The following is a 16,299-nucleotide window of genomic DNA, read 5'->3' on the forward strand; positions in this document are numbered from 1 at the left end:
ATACCAGACTGATACCCAAAAACCAAGCGTGGACATGGCGCACCACCTTAAATCCACCTAAATGTAACATAGCCCTTAACTGCTTGGCCGGCCCTATCCTGGCGTCAGAGTAACTGCACCCCTTCTAAACTCAGCTGCCCACGCTCACTGAGCCGGACAAGGACCCTCCCCACTGAAGGGCCAAGAGTTACCATTGCATCGAAGGGGACAGATACCTGCGGCCAATCACGATAGTGCCGTATGTATCAGCCGCTGATCTCAGTGCCTTGCTCCCACGCTGCTGCCCTAGGGGCAAAGCAGCCCGCCACCATCCAAACCTATCAAACTCCTCTACTCTGACCATAACCTCTTCATAAACAACTCCAGCCCCTCATCCGAGAGGTGCACATCATCTCTCCTGTAAAGACTCACCCTATATGCTTGTATAGCAGGGGCATTTATATCAAAACCCACCAGGGACCTAGCAACTTTCCTGGTTGCACTATTCAGCTTTCTCGCCATTGTGAGGATCTTTATTAATGGAATTACAGACCTCCAGGACAGTCGTGGGATCATGGCGGACCAGCCTATGGTAATGGCAGGCCATGTTGTACTAATATACTGTAGATCTTCCCTAATCTGAATAATTAGTTGCAGAGATTTTCCTTTACCTAGATCATTCCCGCCTAAATGAATGACCAGAATATCAGGGGCTCGCCATTGCTCTACATGCCCGTTCAACCATGGCAGGAAATCGGGCCAACAAAGCCCCCGACTACCTAGCCATCTAATGCGAACATTACACAATCTCTCAAACTTCGACTTAAACTTAGACTGCTTAGCTGCCCAGAATATATAGGAGTGCCCGATGATCCAAATGCTCTTGGCAGCTGTCGTACAATGTGCAGGGAGAGATAGAGTGTTATGCATCGCCACAATTACCATAGGCATCGCACACAAGGCACCATAGTGCACATATAGGTTGATTGAAGCGACTAGTATGTCAAGCATGGAGAAAAGCTAAAATAGAGGAAAAGGGTGTGGGGATGTGGTAGGGTTTCGGTGGAAGGACAGGTAAAAACCTGAATCAGACCCTGGAGGCTCACCACTAATCAGGCCTTGACCCAGGGAAGAATCGGGAAAAATCATTTCATGCCCTCACTTAATGCGACAAGCGGAGGAGCCTTGGGTAACCAGGGAAGGGAAGGAAGGATTCCACAAAGGAGGGGTAGTATGAGGGGAAAGAGCTTGGGTATAACAGGAAAGGTGAAATTTTATCTAGCTGGAGAACAGCAAGGTGAAACCAAAAACAAACAAAAGAAGACAAATTAGTACACAAACCACGAAACACTTAAACATTAGGTCTAATGTAAGTTTTGTAGGCCGACGATTTCCATCTACCCAATTATGGCCTCCATAGATGATACCACTAAGGCTACGGACGTAGCCGCCCCAATCCTAAAGGAATGGGTACTATATAGTAACGGGTTTAAACCTAAAAATGTAACCGACTGTTTCAAAATGGCATTAAATTGATATCTAGTTAACTGCGAACTGATCTTGTGGACTAAGAAAATTGGGTTGACAGGCCTGACTAGCGAAAATTTAGTGGAAAGAAAAAACTGACATATTTCCTTATCCCCCTCACACTGAATCTGTAACCAACACCCTTTGCCAGCCTGATCTGTTTTGGACCTACTTATTTTGCAATTCAGGTGATCTCCCCTTATAACAAGATTTTTAGTCAGCAAGCCTGAGGAGCTCTGCGTTTTAGATTGAGTGCCAACTCCGAAACCCTAAAAGCGCCAAAAAATGCCAAAGTAAATGCAGTGCGAAACAATAGTACCTCATATTCGTCCCTAGCGACTACCGAAAGGGCCGCGTGAGTTGTGGTAACATTTGTAAATAAATAGGATGCCTTGGATCTGCTGTGGTGGGTCTCTCCCTTGCCCAGCCCTTAAGAGCCTTCAATATAATCCCTTGGTAACTTCAACCCCACCATTAAGATGAGCCATAAAGGAAATGCCAGCCAGGGCAGCTGACATACTCGCTTTGGAGGCACCCTTGTTGAATTTCTGCCACATAAATTCTATGACCGAGTCCCTCTCACCTGCTGCTGAATTGGGACCACTAGCTCCTCAGTACGCTTGTAAAGTGGATTGAGCTAGCCTGCCTTCCACAAGCCCTTTTATGCCGGCGTGATGATCTGCCAAACACAAGAGGGATAGGAAATGTCTATGCTGTTGACCTGTGGGGCTAATAGTCTGAATCTATGCCACTAAAATCGAGACAGGGCGTCAACTATATCATTATTGACTCCCAGGACACGGCGGGCATGTGATCGCATGCTCTAGGCAGAGCAGGATGAGGTGGCGTAACAGAGCTATAGCCTGGGGAGAAGACGCACTCTGTTTGTTTATTGACTGGACTACCCCCAAATTATTATCACACCAAAAATTCACGTGCCTGCCTCTTAAGGAAACAGCCCGCAGTTCAACAGCCACTATAATGGGAAATACCTCAAGGAGCAGGAGGTTTTTAACTAACCCGCTCTTGCGCCATAATTCCGGCCACGGCTCGGCACACCTCTGCCCACTTAAATAGGAGACAAAGCCATGAGCGCCTGAAGCATAAGTGAACAAGTCAAATGTAACATTATCGATTGGCGGGGTGGGCCAAATTCTCTTTCCGTTAAAATCTCTTAAAAATCTTAGCCATACCTGAAGATCATCCTTAGTGACAGGCACACAGCCGTATGAGGCCTATTCCTACTCGCTGTGGCTTTTTGCAGCTTCCTGAAAAACACTCAACCCAAAGGAATAACCCTACACGCAAAATTAAAAAGGCCTAAACGGGACTGGACCTTCCCCAGGGAACAAAAGGGAGCCTCCAGTGTCGCAGAAATGGCCTCTGTCAACATTTTTAGCTTCTCTTTCGGGAGCCTGCAACAAGTTGCTGCCGAATCAATTTCTATGCCCAAAAACGATAAGAATTGTGTGGGACCTTCCGTCTTGTCATGTGCAATAGGAACCCCCACGACTGTAAATAGGGCCTGTGCCGATTTCAACGTATTTAAGCATATAGGGGAATTACCCAGGTCTATTATAAAAAAATCATCCAGATAGTGAGCTAATCCCCTATGTGGAGGAAGCTACTAAACTTCTTAAGCAAGGCACATGATATTGAGCAGCCCATGGGTAAACAGCCGTCCACATAGTGTCACTCATCGGACTGTGAGTGCCATTTCCCGTGTGTTCAGGAACCGTGGCCGTCCACCATCCTGAGGGTCTGCGCATGTGCAGCCCTTATCAAGCCTTCAATACCTGTTGCTTTTAATTGATTGGATGATCAGGCAGCCCTCCCTATTTAAACCACCTGTGTTCATCGTGCCTTCACTCAGCTGATTCCTATCCGCTGCCTCCGTTACTACTACAGAGTTCCTGCTCACTTCAACTCTCCTGTGTTCATCGTGCCTGCACTCAGCTGATTCCTATCCGCTGCCTCCGTTACTACTTCAGAGTTCCTGATTGTCTCAACTCTCCTGTGTTTATCGTGTCAGCTCTCCACTGCCTCCGTTACCACTACTACTGGATACCAGACCGCCTCAACTCTCCCGTGTTCATCATGTTTCCAGTTTCACTTATTACTGCTTCCTGAGTATTGCTTCTTTGATTCTGGATTACCTGCCGTGCGCTGCACCAACCTGATTACCGCTGCCACCCTCCAGTGGTCTCTCCTCCTGTCGGCCTTCAGCCTTCAGGTATACCTGCACGTCGCTCTGACAGCCTGCTCTCCTGAACCGCGGTATGCATACTTTCCATTGACTTTGCTTTTGTATTGCATATCCATCTGGACTGAGTTGTGTTCTTCTCCGGAGCCTCCTATCCACTGAAGTTATTGTTACCATTGACTTTGTTTTCTATTGCCTGGATTGCTATTGAGACTTTGTATACTTCAAGCAGCGCTGGTCAGTTATTGTTGTATTGTGGATATCATTGTGGGATCAAGTTCGTGTGCCCCGTGTATACTCCGCTTTACATTCATCTCCTCGTGCCCCTCCTCACATATATATAGCAGTGGTACAACTTGCTGACGCAGACTACTGACTCCTGTTCCATGTGAAACCAGTTTCAAGTATCCTCTCACATAGCAGTGGTACAACTTGCTACACGCAGACCACTGACTTCCCCGTTACCTACCTTCACCTGGATTCCATTCCTTCACTATAGACAGCGGTACAACTTGCTATACGCAGACCGCTGACTCTCACTACCTCCTCGCTACTCCTGGACATTCCCCCTCACTATAGCAGTGGTACAACTTGCTATACGCAGACCACTGACTCTCCTCAAGTTTCCTTGTCCATCTGGATCCTCGTGTACATTCATCTACTCATTACCAGTTGCTGCTAGTCATAGACTTTCCTTGAGCATTCTCTCACCATCTGCTGTTTCTCCTGTACCGTTGTCACCCTGCTACCAGAGAACCATAATACCAGCTATATTACTCTGGTAAGTCCATCATCTGGTGATATCCTGGGCAAAGACTCCTAGTTCCCGTGACAGTAAGATCAGGCCATGACAGACCCAGGTGCGGAACCTACAGCTAAAGAGATGCTGCAGCATCTGGTTACCCGTATTGAACAACAGGATGTTCGCCAGCGACATTTGCTGCGGTGTTACCGGGCGTTGGCCTCCCAGGGAGCGTCTGTGAAGGATGTCCCAGCTACTGTTGATGCTCATGTGCCTTCCTCCCTTTCCCCAGTGCCATCCTAGGTGTCTACTGCTTCCACGCTTCACCTGCCTACTCCGTCAAAATATGATGGAGACCCCAAAGCATGCAGGGGTTTTCTAAATCAATGCTCAGTTCATTTTGAGCTTCAACCTCACAATTTCTCTACTCATCGTTCCAGAGTGGCCTATCTCATTTCCTTGTTTTCCGGACAAGCTCTCGCATGGGCTTCCCCTCTGTGGGAAAGAAATGATCCATTATTACAGGATAGTGCCAAATTCATTTCCACGTTTCGAAGTGTATTTGATGAACCTGGTTGTGTTATTTCCGCTGCATCCAGCATCCTCCGTCTACGTCAGGGTTCTCGTACTGTAGGCCAGTACGTCATTCAATTTCGGATATTAGCCTCTGAACTTCAGTGGAACACTGAAGCGTTAATTGCCACCTTCTGGCAGGGGCTTTCTGATAAAATTAAAGATGCACTGACTACTCAAGAATTACCTACTTCTCTAGAAGATTTGATTTCTCTTTGCCACCGTGTAGACATGAGATTTCGTGAAAGAGAGTCTGAAAAAACAACTTCATTTAAAGCACCTCTTCGCTCAAGCCCTCAAGTTCGCCCAGTTTCATCTCCCGTGATACCCATGGAGATAGGTCGCTCCAAATTAACTTCAGAGGAGAGGGATCGAAGAGTAAAAAATAGACTTTGTATCTATTGTGCTGATTCTACTCATATGCTCAATTCATGCCTTTAAAAAATCGGGAAATGCCAGGCCCTAACCAGTTCTGGAGAGGTGAAGTTAGGGTCCCTGGAGTCCTCTCCATGTTCTACAAAATTAAAAGTTTGTGCTTTTGATGTTACAGTTTCCTTTGCTACCAAATCCTTTAAGTCCCTAGCACTTATTGACTCTGGAGCTGCAGGAAATTTTATTTCTAAATCCCTAGTGAATCAATGGTCCCTACCAGTGATTACTTTGAAAATACCTATTACTGTGACTGCTATCGATGGATCACGCATTATTAATGGTCTCATCACCCAGAGTACGTCTCCAGTAACCCTTCAAATTGGTGTATTACACCAGGAAGAAATTTCATTTTTAATTCTCCCTGTTACTACCAGTCCGATTGTATTAGGCCTTCCATGGCTTCAACGTCACTCTCCTTGGATTGACTGGCTCACTCCTCAAGTTACGTCTTGGGGGCCTGAATGTCATCATCGTTGCCTCTCTCAAGTCGTTCCTCTCAAAATACAGCAATCTTCCATTTCACCTTGTTCACCGGGACTTACTCCTCAGTATGCTTCTTTTGCCGATGTATTTGATAAAACTCAGTCGGAACGTCTTCCTCCTCATCGTTCATGGGACTGTCCGATTGATCTTCAACCTGGCAAGACTCCCCCCAGGGGACGTGTGTATCCACTTTCGTTACCTGAAACTCAAGCTACATCTGAATACATCCAAGAGAATCTCCAGCGAGGATTTATTCGACCTTCTACCTCTCCCGCTGGAGCAGGGTTTTCCTTCGTAAAAAAGAAGGATGGGTCATTACGCCCCTGCACAGATTTTCGTGGACTTAACGCCATAACTATCAAAAACGGTATCCCATTCCATTAATTACTGAGTTATTTGATCGTATCAAGGGAGCCCGGATCTTTACCAAGTTGGATCTTCGTGGTGCCTACAATTTAATTAGAATCAGGTCCGGTGACGAATGGAAGACAACTTTCAACACCAGAGACGGGCATTATGAATATTTAGTAATGCCCTTCGGGTTATGTAATGCCCCCGCTGTTTTCCAGGTTTTCATTAATGAGATCTTCCGGGACTTGTTATATGTTTGTGTCGTCATCTATCTGGACGACATATTGATCTTTTCGCAGGACCTGCCTTCTCATCATCAACATGTGGCAGAGGTTCTTTCCAGACTCCGGAAAAATTCATTATTCTGCAAGTTAGAAAAATGTTCATTCGAGTTGCCCCAGATTCCATTTCTGGGATATATTGTCTCCGGAGTTGGTCTTCAGATGGATCCAGAAAAGGTGAATGCTGTGTTACATTGGCCTCAGCCAACTACTCTTCGTGCAATTCAGCGTTTTTTAGGTTTTGCCAATTACTATAGACGCTTCATTCAAGATTTTTCCTCGATTGCATCTCCTATTGTGGCCCTAACTCGTAAAGGGGCCAATACTAAACAATGGTCCTCTGAGGCTCTTCAAGCTTTCCAGTTTCTCAAAGAGTCCTTCTCCTTTGCTCCTGTTCTTCGACAGCCTGATGTGACGCTTCCCTTCTTCCTAGAGGTAGATGCCTCTAATGTTGGTTTAGGAGCCATTCTCTCCCAAAGATCGGAGCAACAAAAATTCCATCCTTGTGCCTTTTACTCTCGGGGTCTTCTGCCTGCGGAGAAGAATTATACCATCGGGGACAAGGAGTTGCTGGCTATAAAAGTAGCATTAGAGGAATGGAGATATTTGTTGGAGGGAGCTCGTCATCCTGTGACAATTTTTACTGATCATAAAAATTTGTCATATTTACAGTCTGCTCAATGTTTGAATCCTCGTCAAGCAAGATGGTCTCTTTTCTTTTCTCGTTTTGAACTAATCATAACCTTCAAACCAGCTGCAAAAAATAAAAAAGCAGACGCCCTATCTCGAGCTTTTGTGACGTCCTCAGACGTTGAAGATGGTCCCAACCACTCTATATTAGACCCCAAATGTGTTTCTCTAGCTGCTTCTTCCACTAAGGTGCTACCATTTGGGAGAACCCTCGTGCCTCCTGCTCTTAGGAAGAAAATCCTTTCATGGTTTCACTCTTCTCGTTTTTCTGGACACTCTGGTGAACGCAAGACCTTTGAAATTCTTTCTTGAAGTTACTGGTGGCCTTCTATGAGGAAAGATGTCAAAGATTTTGTGGCTGCGTGTGATTTGTGTTCCCAGTTTAAGACTCCCCGCAGAACTCCAGCGGGTTTGCTTCAATCACTATCCATTCCTTCCAAGCCGTGGACCCATATTAGTGTTACGATTATGATGCCTTAGTCAGTATTAGCACAGGCTTACCTAGGGCGCGGAGTCTAACGGCCTTACGGTCTTCACCAAGAACCACCGCAAGGTTGGGGCCAATCAGAAATCGCCTTTAATTTCTCAGGGTCCATACGTAATCCGGAGCCAGAAACCACGTGACCAAGAAAAGGAAGATGCGTTTTTTCAAAGACACACTTGTCCACATTACAGTACAGATGATGCGACCGAAGGCGTTGAAGAATCAAGGAGACATGATGGCGATGAGTAATAATATCAGGTGAAAAAATAAGAATATCGTCTAGGTAGATGACAACAAATTGATACAGGAAATCCTGAAAAACTTCGTTAATGAAATTTTGAAAAACCGCAGGAGCGTTACAAAGTCCAAATGGCATGACAAGATACTCAAAATGCCCATCGTGCGTATTAAACGCCGTCTTCCATTCGTCCCCTTGTTTAATACGGATAAGGTTGTAGGCCCCTTTCAAATCCAGTTTAGAAAAAATTGAAGCTCCCTTGATCCTATCAAAGAGTTCAGAGATCAATGGTAAGGGGTACCTATTCTTTTTCGGTATGGCATTGAGGCCACAGTAGTCTATGCAAGGACGCAATCCGCCGTCCTTCTTTTTTACGAAAAAGAAACCTGCTCCTGCTGGTGACGAGGATTTCCGGATAAAACCCCTGTTTAAATTCTCCTTAATATATAGGGACATGGCATCTGATTCGGGTAGAGATAATGGAAATACCCGTCCTCTGGGTGGTATCTTATCCGGCAACAATTCAATGGAGCAATCCCAAGGGCTATGAGGGGGTAACTTGGAAGCCTCCTTTTCACAAAAGACGTCAGAAAACTAATGATATTGAGGAGGAATACCGGAGGATGTTGGAAGACAGCCCATAGCGGGTCTATGAATCCTGGGAAGACATCGGGAATGACACTCTGAACCCCATGCAAGGACTTCCGGTTTCTGCCAATCTAAGGTGGGGGAGTGAAGTCTGAGCCAAGGTAAGCCTAAGATCAATGGGTTGATAGCCTCTGGAATGACTAGGAAGGAGATTTCCTCAGTGTGTAGGGCTCCAATGCGTAGAGAAATGTTGACAGTTCTGTTCTTAATGGATCCTCCAATGATACGACTGCCATTTATATCTGTAATGGCAATAGGTGGATCTACGGGTTGCCTAGGCAATGACAACCGCTCTACAATGTCAGCTCGTAAAAAGTTCCCCGCTGCACCGGAGTCAATAAGCGCTGGAAGAGACAATTGTTTGTCAGTATATTGCAGAAGATAGAAAAACTAGAATCCATAGGGTAGAGAATGTTCATACCTAACTTAGTCTCTCCGTCATCAGTTAGGTCCGATCGTTTCCCGGTCGCTTCCCACATTGACTCAGGACATGACCGGGTTCCCCGCAATAAAGGCATAAACGATTCTTGAACCGCCTCTCTCTTTCCTCCTGGGATAAACGTGCTCTTCCCAACTGCATAGGCTCTTCCTCCGGTGTAATAGGACTTTGGAAGCGAGGAGCCAAACGGAAAGTAGATCGACGGGAACTCTCTCTCTCTCCTGAGTGCGTTCACGGAAACGTATATCAATCTGGTTACAGAGAGAGATCAAAGCATCCAGGGTAGTGGGTAACTCTCGGGCCGCTAGCTTGTCCTTAATACGATCGGACAAGCCTTGCCAAAATGTGGCCACTAAAGCTTCATTGTTCCAACGAAGTTCGGCCACCATAGTGCGAAATTGAAGGGCGTACTGGCCCAGAGTAAGGGTTCCCTGGCGCAGACGGAGGAGTCCAGAAGCTGCACTGGAGACTCGTCCGGGTTCATCAAAGATGCGTCTGAAGGTTTCCAGGAAAGTGGCACAATTATGGAGGATGGGGTCATCATGTTCCCAGAGAGGAGAAGCCCAGGCAAGCGCTTGACCAGACAATAAGGAAATAATATAAGCGACTTTAGTTTTCTGTGTAGGAAAGTTTCCAGGCGAAAGTTCAAATTGAATAGCACACTGGTTCAAGAAGCCTCGGCATTCCTTGGGATCCCCATTGAACTTGGGTGGGTTAGGTATGCGGAGTTGAGAGGTTGTGGGAGCAGATACAGCCGAACTGCTTGGAGCGGGGGCAGGTTGTGGGGTCGGAGCAGGTGGAGGATTAGGAGCTGCCACCTGAGCTGCTTGGAGCGTATCCAACCTGTTAGACAGAGTCTGCAGAATCTGTAATAACTGTTCTTGATTTTTCCCCTGTTCTTCAACCTGAGGCGCTAAGTTATCCAGTAGTACTCTCGCAGTGGGATTCCCTGTCGCTTCCATCAGTTAGATAAGTGGGTCAGAGCAAACTGTTACGATTATGATGCCTTAGTCAGTATTAGCACAGGCTTACCTAGGGCGCGGAGTCTAACGGCCTTCCGGTCTTCACCAAGAACCACCGCAAGGTAGTGTGGACTTAGCTGCCGAAGAACCGCAGGTCGCGGCCCCCATATTAGCCTACTGACGTAAGGGAGAAAGTTCTAAGTGATGGCAGGCAGACAAGAAAATAGACAATGCGGTGCAAGTACAGGCACTAACCGTTAATTCCAGGCGTCGTAGGTCTGGAACAGTAACCGGTAGATGCACGGAGCCAATGGGTGCGTGGCAGGATTTGGGTCCAGAGAGACGGCCGGTTCAGTACACTGGTGATATCAGATATACGGTACCAGAGGGAAATCCAGAGAATAGTTAGTAACACAGCCAAGTCGGTACACAGAAGGTATCAGGTATACGGTGCCAGAGGGAGATCCAGAGAATAGTTGGTAACACAGCCGAGTCGGTACACAGAAGGTATCAGGTATACGGTGCCAGAGGGAGATCCAGAGAATAGTTGGTAACACAGCCGAGTCGGTACACAGAAGGTATCAGGTATACGGTGCCAGAGGGAGATCCAGAGAATAGTTGGTAACACAGCCGAGTCGGTACACAGGAGATAGTCCAGTTGCGTAGTGCCAGGGATAAGCCAAAGAATAGTCAGGTCACCGCCAGGTAGGTACACAGGAGTAGGAGGAATAGAGGGATACACAGGGAGCAGGTTCACAGGAGTCAGGACACAGGAACTGTAGCCAGGAACAGGAAACACATTGCTCTGACACAGGCAGCGTGTCAGAGCAGGGGAGATATAGGAGTTTGAATTCCCCGCCCAGGAGTCACATGATCGGCAGCAGGGAGAACCCGGAAGTGCGGCAACGCTAACAGAAGAAGCGCTGAACGGATCGGACACCGCTGTCAGATCACACTGACAGCGCAGCGGAACGGGAACAAGGTAAGTTCCTAACAATTAGTATGGACTTTGTTACTGACCTTCCTCCTAGTAAAAACTGCAATACTATTTGGGTAGTGGTGGACAGATTTTCGAAGATGGCACATTTCGTTCCTTTGACCGGTTTACCTTCGTCATCTACTCTGGCTGATTATTTCATCAAAGAAATCTTCCGTATTCATGGATGTCCTTCCAAGATTGTTTCAGATAGAGGAGTACAATTCGTTTCCAGATTCTGGCGGGACCTCTGTAAGACCTTGGGTATCCGATTATCACTCTGATCCTCCTACCATTCTCAATCAAACGGACAAACCGAAAGGGTCAATCAAGATCTTGAGACTTTTATAAGGATGTTCTCTTCAGCCAACCAAGACAACTGGGTAGATTTGCTTCCATGAGCTGAATTCGCTCATAACAACATGTATCATGAGTCATCTTCTAAAACTCCATTCTTTGTGGTTTACGGTCACCATCCGTCTTTTCCGGAATTTCCTGCCCTCCCTCCCACCCAAGTTCCTGCTGTAGAGACTGTTTGTCAGACCTTCAAAAATATTTGGTCTCAGGTCAAAACCTGTTTAAAGAAAACATCCGCCAGATATAAGTCTTTTGCAGATAAAAAGAGACGGGCTATTCCACCACTGAAAATCGGAGATCGTGTGTGGTTATGAACCAAAAATATTCGTTTGAAGGTCCCATCTATGAAGTTCGCTCCTCGTTTTATTGGTCCGTATAAGACCATTCAAGTGATAAATCCAGTTTGTTTCAAACTTCTACTACCTAAGAACCTTCGTATTTCCAATGCCTTCCATGTGTCTTTGCTCAAACCTCTTATCATCAACCGTTTCTCGGTCCCTCCTTCAGCACCTCGGCCAGTTCAAATTCATCAAGAGGAGGACTTTGAGATTACTCACATATTGGATGCAAAAATTTTGCGAGGAGTTCTTCGTTTCCTCGTTCATTGGAAGGGCTTTGGTCCTGAAGAGCGGTCATGGATCAAAGCAGAAGATCACAACGCTCCAGCTCTTCTTAAGAAGTTTTATTCCAAGTTTCCGGACAAACCCGGTTCCAGGTGTTCTGTGCCCACCTTTAAAATGGGGGGTACTGTCACTCACCGGACTGTGAGTGCCATTTCATGTGTGTTCAGGAACCGTGGCCGTCCGCCACCCTGAGGGTCTGCGCATGTGCAGCCCTTATCAAGCCTTCAATACCTGTTGCTTTTAATTGATTGGATGATCAGGCAACCCTCCCTATTTAAACCACCTGTGTTCATCGTGCCTTCACTCAGCTGATTCCTATCCGCTGCCTCCGTTACTACTACAGAGCTCCTGCTCACTTCAACTCTCCTGTGTTCATCGTGCCTGCACTCAGCTGATTCCTATCCGCTGCCTCCGTTACTACTACAGAGTTCCTGATTGTCTCAACTCTCCTGTGTTTATCGTGTCAGCTCTCCACTGCCTCCGTTACCACTACTACTGGATACCAGACCGCCTCAACTCTCCCGTGTTCATCATGTTTCCAGTTTCACTTACTACTGCTTCCTGAGTATTGCTTCTTTGATTCTGGATTACCTGCCGTGCGCTGCACCAACCTGATTACCGCTGCCACCCTCCAGTGGTCTCTCCTCCTGTCGGCCTTCAGCCTTCAGGTATACCTGCACGTCGCTCTGACAGCCTGCTCTCCTGAACCGCGGTATGCATACTTTCCATTGACTTTGCTTTTGTATTGCATATCCATCTGGACTGAGTTGTGTTCTTCTCCGGAGCCTCCTATCCACTGAAGATATTGTTACCATTGACTTTGTTTTCTATTGCCTGGATTGCTATTGAGACTTTGTATACTTCAAGCAGCGCTGGTCAGTTATTGTTGTATTGTGGATATCATCGTGGGATCAAGTTCTGTGTGCCCCGTGTATACTCTGCTTTACATTCATCTCCTCGTGCCCCTCCTCACATATATATAGCAGTGGTACAACTTGCTGACGCAGACCACTGACTCCTGTTCCCTGTGACACCAGTTTCAAGTATCCTCTCACATAGCAGTGGTACAACTTGCTACAAGCAGACCACTGACTTCCCCGTTATCTACCTTCACCTGGATTCCATTCCTTCACTATAGACAGCGGTACAACTTGCTATACGCAGACCGCTGACTCTCACTACCTCCTCGCTACTCCTGGACATTCCCCCTCACTATAGCAGTGGTACAACTTGCTATACGCAGACCACTGACTCTCCTCACGTTTCCGTGTCCATCTGGATCCTCGTGTACATTCATCTACTCATTACCAGTTGCTGCTAGTCATAGACTTTCCTTGAGCATTCTCTCACCATCTGCTGTTTCTCCTGTTCCGTTGTCACCCTGCTACCAGAGAACCATAATACCAGCTATATTACTCTGGTAAGTCCATCATCTGGTGATATCCTGGGCAAAGACTCCTAGTGCCCGTGACACATAGTTCCCGCCGCGGTGACTAAAACCCATAAACTGGAATGATTCAGGATGGAGAGGTAACAGGCGAAAAGCTGACTCAATGTCGATTTGAGCCATAAGGACCCCTTTACAAAACTCCTGAACCAGGGAAAGGGCGTATTCAAAAGATTGGTACTGCACAGTGCTAACTGCCGGATCGATAGCATCATTAACCGACTCGCTGGGTGTGACAGAGCTGAATGAGCCTAAACCTACCTTCTGCTTTTTTGGGAACCACTCCTATCGGGGACACAACCAAATCGGGAATAGGTAGGCAGGTAAATTGACCCAACATTCGCCCTAGCCGCACCTCTTTAGCTATTTTATCATCCAGAACCTCTGGATATGTGAAGTCCAATTTAAGAATACGGGGAATCGGTTGCTTTAAACTTCTTAAAACAGGGATTTTAAAACCAAATTTTAAACCGTCTCTAATCACTTTTGCAGAATCTGCGTCGTTATACAGTTTAAGCCACCTATCTAATTCCTCTAATTTAATTGGGGACTTGGCTTTGACCAATAGCTGCTGGTATAGCTCCGCGTCCCCTACCCCCGCCTGACTTGTATCTGTTGCATTCCGATGTGGGACGGTAACCGCTGCAGTTAGAGTAGACGTGCCTGAACTTGCATGTTGAGCCCCTTTGACATGCACCGGAGTTAAAGGCATAGCATCTGTCTTTGGCGGAGAGGGGTGGTTGCACCTCCTGTACAACTACTGACATCAGTTCCATCCAAGTGTCTATGTCCTTAAATCCAAGTGGAAGCCTAGCTCAACCGGTCATTTTCATCCTAAATATCTCATCATATGCTCTCCATATAACAGGGCTGTCCTTTATGTACTTGTCACTGATCAAATGTAAATATCTCCAAACCTCCATGTGCTCCTCCGGCCTAAATTCGGTGTAAACAGCTGCAAATACACAGAACCCGTTAACCCACCTAGGGAATGACCTATAATTTTCCTCACCCATACAGGTGTTTTCGTACGCTGCTGCAAAACCTTTCCTGCCTTCATCCGTAAGAGTGAACATATCCACTTAAATTCCCCTCTTAATTTTGCCTCTAGCACTCGGCCTAACACCACACATCAAGTCTTCATTCTCTACTCGCCTTAAATCTCCAGCCCTCAAAACAATATCCGGGCCCAGCGCCTGTAGGGTCTTGCTGTCCTGCTTCCCAACCAGTTGCGTTTGCAAGATTTTAATAAATTTTCACTGCCTTCGGTCAGACCCGAAGGACTCCTCACTAGTGGTTGAAACAGGTGAGCTAATTTCCCGAGATGTTCGTGTAACAGGAGTGTTGTTCTCACCTAATGACCTGGGAAGCTCAACCACAGATGCTGCACCCGCAGCTCGCTCACCGATACTGACTGCTCCACCACTGGCTCCGCAACTGCCGGCAGTGCTTGATTTTCCTGCCCAGCAGAGGAAATGCCGGATGTCACTCCCTGCTCCTCTGTATACCCACCCGATAACTGGAGTACCTCTTACTCCACAGGCGGATGTTGGCTCTGCAAAACTGAAAATAAAGGTATGTTAGATTCCAGCCGACCAGAGCTGACATTCCCTAACAATGTTGCTTCGAGTTGGGGCAATCTGGTTGGAAGAAATGTGGATGAAGCGCCAGGCCTACTATTGCCGTTGCGATGGGATATGGCTCATATCTCTCATACCCGAGACCCTACCCTCCCCTGGCAGTAGGGACATAATGGCCTGAGAATAGGTAGGACTGCGATGGCGACTAGGGGAGCCCCGAATATCTGCTGGAGGTAAAGGCCGTAGTGATGGGTCATCAACACTACCATGCTGATAGTCGAAAACATGCTCAGCCGCCTGGATATATTGAGCCCCATAACGGTTATTGGAATCTAATCAACCAGTATCCTGTACCATTATTGCACGTCTGTACCCGCTTGTGCCCGCTAGGCTACTATCAGTAATTTGAGAAAAACGAGGGGGGGTATTAAATGATGCTGCACAGAGCTACTGCCACACTGACATCCCCCTTTGCGGGAGCAACTCCTGTGCGTAATATCTATCCATTCCCACCATTGTCAGTGTCCTTCTTTGGGGGAAAAACCTTGGACATCAGAGATTGGGCTGCTATGGTCCTGAAAGGCCTGGTAGAGAGATGTACGTGCCGGAGCTGGGTTACCATAAAATTGCCGACCCCACACTGAACCCTTGTCACTGATTGCTAAAAACGGGCTAGGGGGAAAAAACAACTGATGAGGTGCTGGGCAACGTGCTTCTGTAACTTTCTGCAGCACAGAAGGGGTTAATGGCAGTGCTAGCCCTGCACCCCCTGAGCTCTGCAGATCTGCTCCCCAGGGGCGCGAGATCTGCGCATGCGTGCGTTTGGTGCGAATCGTTGAGCCGTGCGCAGGATGTACAGTGGTCTCTCTGACTGCCGCTGGTAAGCAGGCCCCAGACACCGCAAGCTGGCGGGAGGCACTGGGAATGTCCCCGCAAGCACCACTATTCCCGGAGGTCCACTGCGCCATTCTAAGATGGCGGCCGCGAGCGAAGGGAGGGGGGCCCAGCCTGGTCGGGCGCGACAGTGCACGTTTAGGATGGGGCATAGCTACCTAAGGGACGAGGGTTTGGACAGTGGAAACATTTGGGGGGAAAAATGGAGGCAGACAAAGAGGGGAGAAGGAAAAATGGAGGAGAGAGGAGGAAAAAGACAAAAGCCGAAAACAAAGAAACTAACAGTACCAGGACAATATCGGAACAGAACCAGACACACAGATAAAAGAAAATGGGGTAGAATGAAATAAAAGAAAAACCAGGGGAAGACACTTATGAGAAAATAAAACC

This window comes from Mixophyes fleayi, chromosome 5, assembly GCF_038048845.1.
Source record: "Mixophyes fleayi isolate aMixFle1 chromosome 5, aMixFle1.hap1, whole genome shotgun sequence".
NCBI lineage: Eukaryota > Metazoa > Chordata > Amphibia > Anura > Limnodynastidae > Mixophyes > Mixophyes fleayi.